Genomic DNA, 9,282 nt, shown 5'->3' with positions numbered 1-9,282 from the left:
CCATCGCCGTCGAGAGCGCCTCGCTTCTCTTTATACGAGGCGTCCAGAATGACTTACTGATGTGGATGGTTTGATGAGTACAAAGTGTGCAGTGTGTTGGGAGGCTTTAAGAGATGTTGTGTGTAATCCAGGCACTTTGTGGTTAGTTTGCTGATGCCAGCTGTCTGAGTGCAGATGGAGGCCTGGGCCGCACTGCCGGCGTTCTCTCTCATATGCCGGTGTCTCGTGTTCATGCTTCGTTTGATGTTGAAGTGCCCCGTGGCCTGCTCTCTGAGAGCTGGTTACGGCTCGAGGAAGTGGAATGAAAGCACGCTTTGCAGCACACCAGCTCATCGATACCTGGAGAACGAAATAACGCATAAAGCTACGTTTTAATCAGGGAGCGATGCGAACGATTACTCTGAGAGCGTTTAACGCCAATGGACTCTCGCGGAGAGGCGGCTCGAATGGGAACGGCGTGAAACTAGCCGCCGTTATGCTAGCGCGTGTTGATGTGTTGATACGCCGTCTGAGAGAATATCTGTTATATCTGCATCAGTGGAATCTTATAGTAACAGCATCAATAAAGTCAGGGGACTTTAAGGTAAAGGTAACTATTAAAAAAAAAATTAATTCACCACTATATCGCAAATACTAATTTATTACCAATTTACAACTATATTTAGAACCTTCAGTTCAACTGCTATTACTGATTCGTAACTATTTTGACAAAACATTTTTAATAAAGCTGATATAAAGTGATGAATGGGATAAAAAGAATTACAGTATTAGATGAAAAACTAAATATAAATACTACGAAACCTACAATGTGTTGACTTTGAGGTATTAACATTAATAAAATTGAAATAAGCCAAACAGAAATTATTAAACAAAAGTGCATGACTAAAGCTCAATTAAAATCAAAATAAAACTAAAGCTAATTCATAATATCAATAACAACTTTAGTAGTATATAAATAATAATTCATAACAAATAATTAGACTAAATCCAAATATTTGAATTAAAACTCTTAATGGTAGAAAAAAAGAAAAATTATTTTAAAAATCTATATATAAAAAATGCACATAATTATGGTTTTAAAAGAAGGGGGAAACTAATAAAATATAGGTTAAATGTAAATGACATGTTCATATAAAATTATGAAAAAAGCTATAAATAATACAGATGTGCTTGTAATAAGGTTTGTAAAATACATAAATTGTATACTGAAGAAGACTTGTGTTATTCTTCTTTGTACATGGTCAGATCCCGTCTTTCTTCTCCTTCTTCTTTTTGACCACCAAGTAAAGACCTGCAAGTCAGATGACTTAGAAATGTAAGCCAATGCTTCTACGCATACAGTCTGAGGTATCTGTAGTATGATTGGAGTTATGCAACACGGTTCAATATTTAATGAGCAATAGTAACCGTGCTGCTATCCTGACCAGACGCCACTAATACCCGACACTGCATTTTACAGCATACGTATGTTTTGAAAACACGCTGCACGTAGAAGAATGAAACGCGATGGCACCCAAAGAAAGAATTCCCGCTCTTTTACAGCACGGCTGACACACGACTGACGTGAACTGACTTTCATTTGCGGTCACAAGCTCCTTAATCAATGCAGGTTTGTGATGGCGTCACCCCGGCAGAGCTGCTGACCGTACCTCTACCTCTCGCTCACTTTCCCTGAGAAGTGGTGTGACAGTGAACTTGGATTCTCTCGGGGGAACGGTGCAAGCGAAGGATTGGGTTACAGCGCGAGAGACAATCCCGAGACGAAACCGCAAGAGGCCCCGTGAATAATGCACAAGCAACAAGGGGCTTCTGGTTTCCTCGCCGTGCGAGACGCGCACACACCTGATCCCACGGGGGGCAAAAGGTCAGGAGGTCGAGGCCTTCAACGTGAAAGTCGCTGCCGCAGGAACACCTCAGGTGAACAGACAGTACGTAATCACTTTCTAGTATGCATACTTGTATTACACTCTGACAGGCCACGCAAATCAACAGCGATTTTCCTACACAGTTTAACCGTGCTTTTTGTAGTAAAACTGTAGTTATATGATGGTAATAAATACACCACAAACATGGTTACTACACTTTTATTACAACATCTTTGTTTTTTGGCATGCTTTTTCAATTGATTCCTATTGAAGTAGAGGTTCGACGCTCGCACGGTGCATTATGGGTTTAAAAAACGACGTGGGGAAAGCATTGAGAGCAGCCAAAAAGTTGGGAATTTCTCGACTTTATGCAAATACCGAGCAAAAAAAATGTGTGACAATCATTTGCTGTTAAAAGAAAAGGAAAAAACGCAAACGTGTATAAACATAGTTTTCAGGGGCGTGCTCTGCACTAAATTGGAGCACTCCAAACGCAGATTTTTAACACAATTAAAACAATACTCTGATTAAGAACCTACTATATAAACAGATTACAAGTCATACTCGAAGTAAACCATCGAATGAAGATAAAGCGTGGATACGTACAGATTTGATCTTAGAGTGTGCGTATGCTTAAATCCACACTCATATTTATAAAACCTGTCTTTGATGTGGAAAAGTGCTTAGCGTCACGTCAGGGTCTGAGCAGACGTACACACTTTTATTGTCTGAGTCTTTCAGGTTTTTGAAAATGTAAGCTGTTCTTGCTGCTCGCTGCTCTAAATTATGATGATTGGTGATGTTTTATATGTTAATGAATTTAATTAGGAGTGGAGAGCTGATACCATTAATTTGCTTAAGTTCTCGAAAATTTGTGATTCGTAGATTTCACATCTGAAAGAGACCCGTACTTGCTTTATCATTCTGTGAATCACAGGTATGCATATTCGAGAGATGTGAAAATTTAATATGGTTTCTGGGCAAACCCTTGATGGCAAACGAAAGAGTATGGCATCATAATAAATTTTAGAGGGAGTGTCAGATAAAAAAAAAACTATAAATTAAGCAGTTCAATAATAACAGGTTAAAAAAATGAAGAAGTTAAGAAGATATTCTAATAAAATATTTTTATTTCCAAAACTTAAAGTTAAAATTATTTTATTTTATTTTTATTATTCAAATTTTATTTGTATTTATTGTATTTAAATATTTTTGTCAAAATAAAATCTATATGAACAAATATATATAATCTATCTATATCTATCTATCTATATATATATACAATCTTTTATAGTTATTATTATTGTTAGTATTATTATTATAGCATATGATATCTTTTATTATATACCATATTAGAAGTAGTAGTGGTAATCTATGGCTGTATGTAAACAGCTTCAGCCACCAGAAAAATTGTTTAGTCTGGTCATGTCAATACAGACACAGCGGACAAACTTTATGAATGCATCCACTACGATTCCTTTCCCCTCTCTCCTCCTCCTCTCATATTTTGCAGGGTGTGCAGCCCAGTGCCTCATTAAAACCATAGATCATAAATTGAACACTGACTTAGAGGGGCTAATCTGGGATTTAGAAGCCATTCAGTGAAAAAAGATAATTAATTTCACTCACATTCGCCGACCACATACTGGGTGAAGAGCTTAGTGAAGATGCACATGAATTAGAGCAAGCCTTTAGAAAGTTCTAGGTAATCCCGTGCAAAACGACTTTGGGAACGGTGTTGTTGACATGCTTGACTGCTGCCTCCGAGCAGGACCGCTTCACACACATTAATGCCGTGAATGAACTGAATGCAGCGTAAAAAAGAGGCATATTGAAAAAATAACAATCCACTGCCCCGTGCTAAGCTGAAACTACATCCGTAACAATCATGAACGAGCAGCACGGTTTTCAGTGAGCACGCTGGTAGGGAAAAAACAACACTGATTATAACATTCATAACAACAATGAGCTAAATGTGATGGAACAGGGCAAAAACATATCATTTTGCAACAATGCGAAACCATACAGTCATATAATTTTTTTTAATGACACTATATTCTTAAAGAATAGGAGTCCTGAGTGCCGAGAGTTTTATTGTTTGCAGGTTATTTGTAGAAAATATTACTTTAGTTTTCTAGTATGTAAACACTGAGTAAGCGTCATATTAGTTATCTGTTTTCAGAAAATGTTGTTTTCTTATTGTTTTGTTCCATTGATGTTTTCTTGTTTCAACGCTAACCGGGTATGATTGAACAAAATCCAATGACATTTTAAGTAGTTTGTCTTTCCACAATGAACGTGAAAATCGGTGCGATGCGAGTCATAGCCAACAAGAACATATTTGTGGAATTTTGGACCAATGGGATTGCAGTGTGGGCGGGGCTACATGCCTCAGAACAGAAACAGGTCAACAGAATGTTTTGTGGCTCATTTTATTCATGGCTGGTTACAAAATCACATTTTGTTACAAAATAAGAGTTTACTAAACCTTTATATGATATGTTTTATTTAAAATATATTTATATATTCTATAATATAAATATACATGTAAATATTTTCTAAATATGCTTTATGTGCATGCATTTATATATACATAATAAATTTAACAGTACACACACGTATTATGTAAACAAAAACTTTTATTGTAGATTCTACTTCTATTGCTATTACTAAGTGCTGTTTTTCCAATTCTGATTGCGCATTTAATCAGAAAATAGGAACACTAGCTGTTTGCGTGAACTCCAGGATGTCGTCATCCTGAAATCCGAAGCAGATGTCGCCTCGCGACTGGATGAGTTGTTTTTAGCGATAGCGACAAAAAACGTGTTCAAACAAGTGCTTTTTTCTCACGGACAGAAGACAGAGTTCATTAAAAACGGCCAGATGCGAGGCGACCTGAAGTTTAAATAAATACATCAGGAAAGTCCGAGGACCCGAAGGGAGACAAAAGCAGTCGAAGCTTATCTTTCCTCTTCCCGCTTGTTTGTTTAAATTTCACTGCGGTGTTATATAAGATGGTTAAGTTCATTTCGGCCGTGGGGGAGGTTGGAGTCTAAAAAAATTATTAATCATTGGCGGCAAAGCAACAATTACACCTGTGCCTTTTGTGTTCGCCACACAAATGAAAGCTCCTGTCCCAAATCCGTACTGCGTGTCCGGGATTACCGTGGCTTGTTAATCAAAGGGCTCCCGGCAGGACGGGGCAGGCCTCTCCGTGGCAGAGAAAAGTTCGCCCTGGGTGATAGCAAGCCTATTATCATATTATCGCCTCAGGCACTGCTATTAAACTGGAAATTGCAGACCAGGTTTTTTAAAAAAAGGGACATTCATGTGGAGATCAGTGGAACAGCTTGTAGCCACTTCAGGCCTCTCTTGTCCACGATTTCCTATGTTTTGTCTATTCCTCCGTCACTTAGTTTGAAGGGTTTTTTTTTTTGCTACGTCTCTTTCTTTGATTTTCTTGAACTCTCATCGTCTGCGTCTTTGGCTCGTGTCAGTTCTGTCAATTGGAAGAATTAGATGTGCTGTCTGGCATAACAGCGGGTCAGCGCTCTGGCCAAATCCTAAAATAAAAGAGCACTTCTGCCATTACAGCTTCTCCAGCTGTCTCATATCAAAGTTAAAAAGTGGTAAACTCTCGGCAGAAAAGTGCACAATACTCAACTGAAATGCAAAGATATAGGATACGTGGTCAAATTTCATCATTGATATACAGCCTGCAGAATACTATACTAATAAAATATTGAAAAAAGGCTTCTTAAATAACACATGCTATACAGTATGTATTCAGTTCTCTAAAAGGAGTCATTTAAAGAGTCGCGATAGCAGAATAGCATAGCAGAATAGTTGCTATTCATTTTTGAACATTTAAACCAGGCAGTGTTCACATTACAGTACTCAACACTAGTGTAAGACTTTTCAAAATCCTCCTTTACTTGAATTGAGATTTAGCTTGTTATGGTCGCAGCTTTCATACATGTAACCTAAAACTTTTAGCGGCAATGTAGATACATGTACTGTAATTAGGAGACGTGACGCAGCGCAAAATCGAAGAGAACCAAAAGAGTCAGAATAACATCGCTTTACTAAACAAAGACACTAGTGCACATCAAAAACAATTAATATTATTCAACATATCCTGGCTTTTTTAGAACGTTTTCATAATTAACTGTAATTTAATCAACCTTTTTTCTCACGGTAATTCGTCAGTCATTTGTTTGCGAATCACATTGGTTGTGCTGTATGCTTTTGACGTGGAACTGGACTACTCTTTATGCCGCAAAAATATGCTAAAACAGGAATGCTTATGCGCCGTTTCGAATTTAACGTGTCGTGCGGAAATCGTCCATACAAACTTTTATCGCATGTGTTCTCAAATAATAACACTTCAAACTAACATTTTCAAAGCAGCTTGAAATTAGAGCTTATTTTGCATGACTAGTTTTTGCTTAGCTGAAGATTTGCTGCAATGCAACCAAAGTAGTTTCCATTATTTACTACTGAATAGCACATCTATATTTCATCCAAACATTGATTTATATTGTACGTGGCCCATCACATGCTACCATATCCCTTTGCCAAATGGCTGGCTTTTGGATTTCGCAGTCCCTCATTGGATAAATTACCCAGTTTCTGGTCAGTGTATCACACATTACTTGAATAATACCCCTCAGAGGAGTCCAGTATTGAGTCCAGCCCACTAATGTGATACATGAATAGGCATGGAGGCATCCACACCTCCCCTGGCCACGGCTAAAGCGGAGGTAACAAAGCCCAGGGTGATGGAGGGCCCGAACCACGCCTGGCCCCATAACGAGCGGGTAATTAGCGAGCGGGATTACAGCCTTGCCGTCCACCGAGAAATTAGCATTAATCAAAGAGTTGGTCAGGAGGAGAGGAGTATTGGTCACACCGGGCTCTGATGGTCCTGCTGGACGCTGAATGGCAATGAGACGCCTAAGGCACGGACGCAGCACGAGACCCTTTAATTGCCACCAGTGTTTTAGAAGCGGGGCGACAATCAATGGCTTCCCATTGCTTAATGGTGCTTGGATGGGGAGAGAGGGGAAAGTGTGAATGCTGGCAGGTGCTGGGGCCCAGAGAACGGACTTCGGGGAAACATGATCTCACTCGATTCTCCATGTGCTGTGCGTTTGGTGAATAATGCGGCCGGTTATTTGCGTGAGGTTTATATTTGAGGCATGACCTCGGCTGGAACCTTTCGGTGATTATTATTCTATCTCATGCTCGCTTTTGGCACGTAACAAAATACATCTGTAAGTCGACATGCTGAAAAGTCCCTTCGAAGTGTCCTCATGTAAACCCATTGGTGGTAATCCGTGAGATGATTTCCAGCCAGAGGCTGAGTTTTGAGGTAAATGTTGCAACATTTTAGCAGATGTTTTATGAATCGACATAGCAAATAAGTTACTAAAGATGAGGTCACATTAAGTGATATTAATAGGCAAAAAGTCAATGGCGTAGCGATGCATGAAGCATAGTTTCAGGTGAAATTGCTGGATTTTAATCATTTTCTTGCTGTTTAACTGAACTGGGCTGAAATGCGTGGCACACTCGACATCTTCAGTCTCCTAACAGAATCCCTCAAAAAACTAACCAGCGTGAGCCGCCGCAGTTCAGCGTCTGGCGGTTTGTGTATGTGTATGTTTCCCTTGATTTATATGTGGATGACCCACAGAACGTCAATTTCGCCGAGGCGCTGTATATTTACGCATGCTTTTAAAACCCCAACCCAGCTGGCCAGTAATTATGTCCGCTTTGGGTGATATTCCAGCGAGAAGGGATCCCTGCTGCGGTCAGTCTGGATCCAACCTGAATCCAGTCCACTGTAAACACAGCAGAAGAGCACAAGATATCCGTCTATCTGAATGTCTAGTCCCTTATGCCATCTTAAGCTAGCTTAAAAAATAAAAAAATAACAGCCTAAAATGTCAGAAATTGGTCTCTTGAGGGACCGCGGAGATCTCCGTAGACAAAAATGTCAAGATTTGCAGAGTTATCATCATACTGTTACCCGTGTTGATATTAAATAGTAGGAAATAGTTTTTTTTCCATTTAGAAGTTACATAGCTGAGTATCTCCTATTGAGAAGAACAGGAAAGCTAACAGATAGCTAACACACAGACTTTAACTTTTTCATTTTCATAAATCCTTCCAGCTTCAAAACCCACCTAACCAGCATATGCTGTTTTTTTTTCAACAGGGCTAGTTCACTTTAGCGTTTTATAATTCTCCATAAAAGCAAAATGGATGTGTTCATAAATATGCTTACAGAGCATTTTATTGATATTTTCTGTGTATAAGTGCAGCCTGTTTGTGCACCGCTAACATGCGCAGCAAGAAACGGGCCTTATTTTTACCTTCATATATTATCGTTGTACATATTCGCAATAGCTGCAGGTGATCTTGGCTGTCTACTGAACTTCCTGTTCTCTCTTACTGCCTTTTTTGCAGTCTTACGGATCCCTCTCAGCGAGCAAAACCTGAGACATTGCAGCAAAACCCCAAAACCCAGCACAGTCCACATCAGCAGTATCCCGAACAGGATCTTCCCATCTGAGGGGAGCGATGCACAGCGGTGGAGGACACCAAGCAGGTGTGTGTGTGTGTGTGTGTGCGTGCGTGTCCCACCGGTCAGGCATCATTAACTCTCCCAGTGGCCTTGGCTCTTAACCCTTCCCCATGCCTGGGGCCGGGACTGTGACGGCACCCTGACAGCGGGTGCAGGGTGTCGGGGCTGAGCCCTCATGGTTTGTGTGTGCCGTTCACGCTCCACTGATGCACTGCGGCCTGACAAATGAGAGCCCTACCCGTCTCTCCATATCTCGCCCCCATCCCACCGCCCGTTTGCATTCTTACCCCGATTGAGTTACGCCACCGATGAGCAGTCAATAGAGTCAGTGTTCCAGCTTTTGTGCAGTATCATTCCAGATAGTGGCAGCGTGTGTGAGCGTGCTCGTCGTATACCAAGTGCATCCTTTTTAGTCCGTCAGCTTTTGCCATTGTGCCCTTAATTGTTCAAATGGAAGATGTTGTTATATGAGGTGTCTCATATATTGGACTTGTCTTCCTCACAGCGCTCCATAAATCCCCTTTGGGTGACATACGACGGGACGCTGGAACAAAGCAGGACCGAGGCCAAGAGACCTTTTACTTTTGACAGAATGTAGAAACACCGCCTCCTATAGGTCATTTGAGAAACAGTACTTTGTCCAATGCATTCAAAAATACAATGATAGATAGATAGATACTATCTAGTGTCTACACTATCTACTACTGTACTAAGCAGTACTATGGTAGTATAGACATGCATAAGTACATCCACATACATATTTATAAAGATAAATACATTTTAAATAAAGGGTCAAGTGAAGAACAGAACTCCAGACATGGCATG

General features: G+C 40.1%; 1 protein-coding gene across 8 annotated transcripts in view; it reads left to right on the top strand.

Moving 5' to 3' along the window:
• Nucleotides 1-9,282, top strand: part of nfia (nuclear factor I/A) — a 158,384-nt gene extending 149,102 nt beyond the window's left edge. For 3 of the 8 annotated variants that reach the window (XR_006247696.1, XR_006247694.1, XR_006247695.1), the window contains 2 exons: nucleotides 8,340-8,481; nucleotides 8,963-9,280. The gene's annotated coding sequence lies outside the window, so the exon portion shown is untranslated. Of the gene's footprint in view, nucleotides 1-8,339; nucleotides 8,482-8,962 lie in introns of all 8 variants that reach the window. The other 5 variants (XR_006247692.1, XR_006247693.1, XR_006247698.1 and 2 more) reach the window with 3 other exon arrangements.

Source organism: Puntigrus tetrazona, chromosome 22 (genome assembly GCF_018831695.1).
Source record: "Puntigrus tetrazona isolate hp1 chromosome 22, ASM1883169v1, whole genome shotgun sequence".
NCBI lineage: Eukaryota > Metazoa > Chordata > Actinopteri > Cypriniformes > Cyprinidae > Puntigrus > Puntigrus tetrazona.
This window is presented reverse-complemented; position numbering and strand designations above follow the sequence as displayed.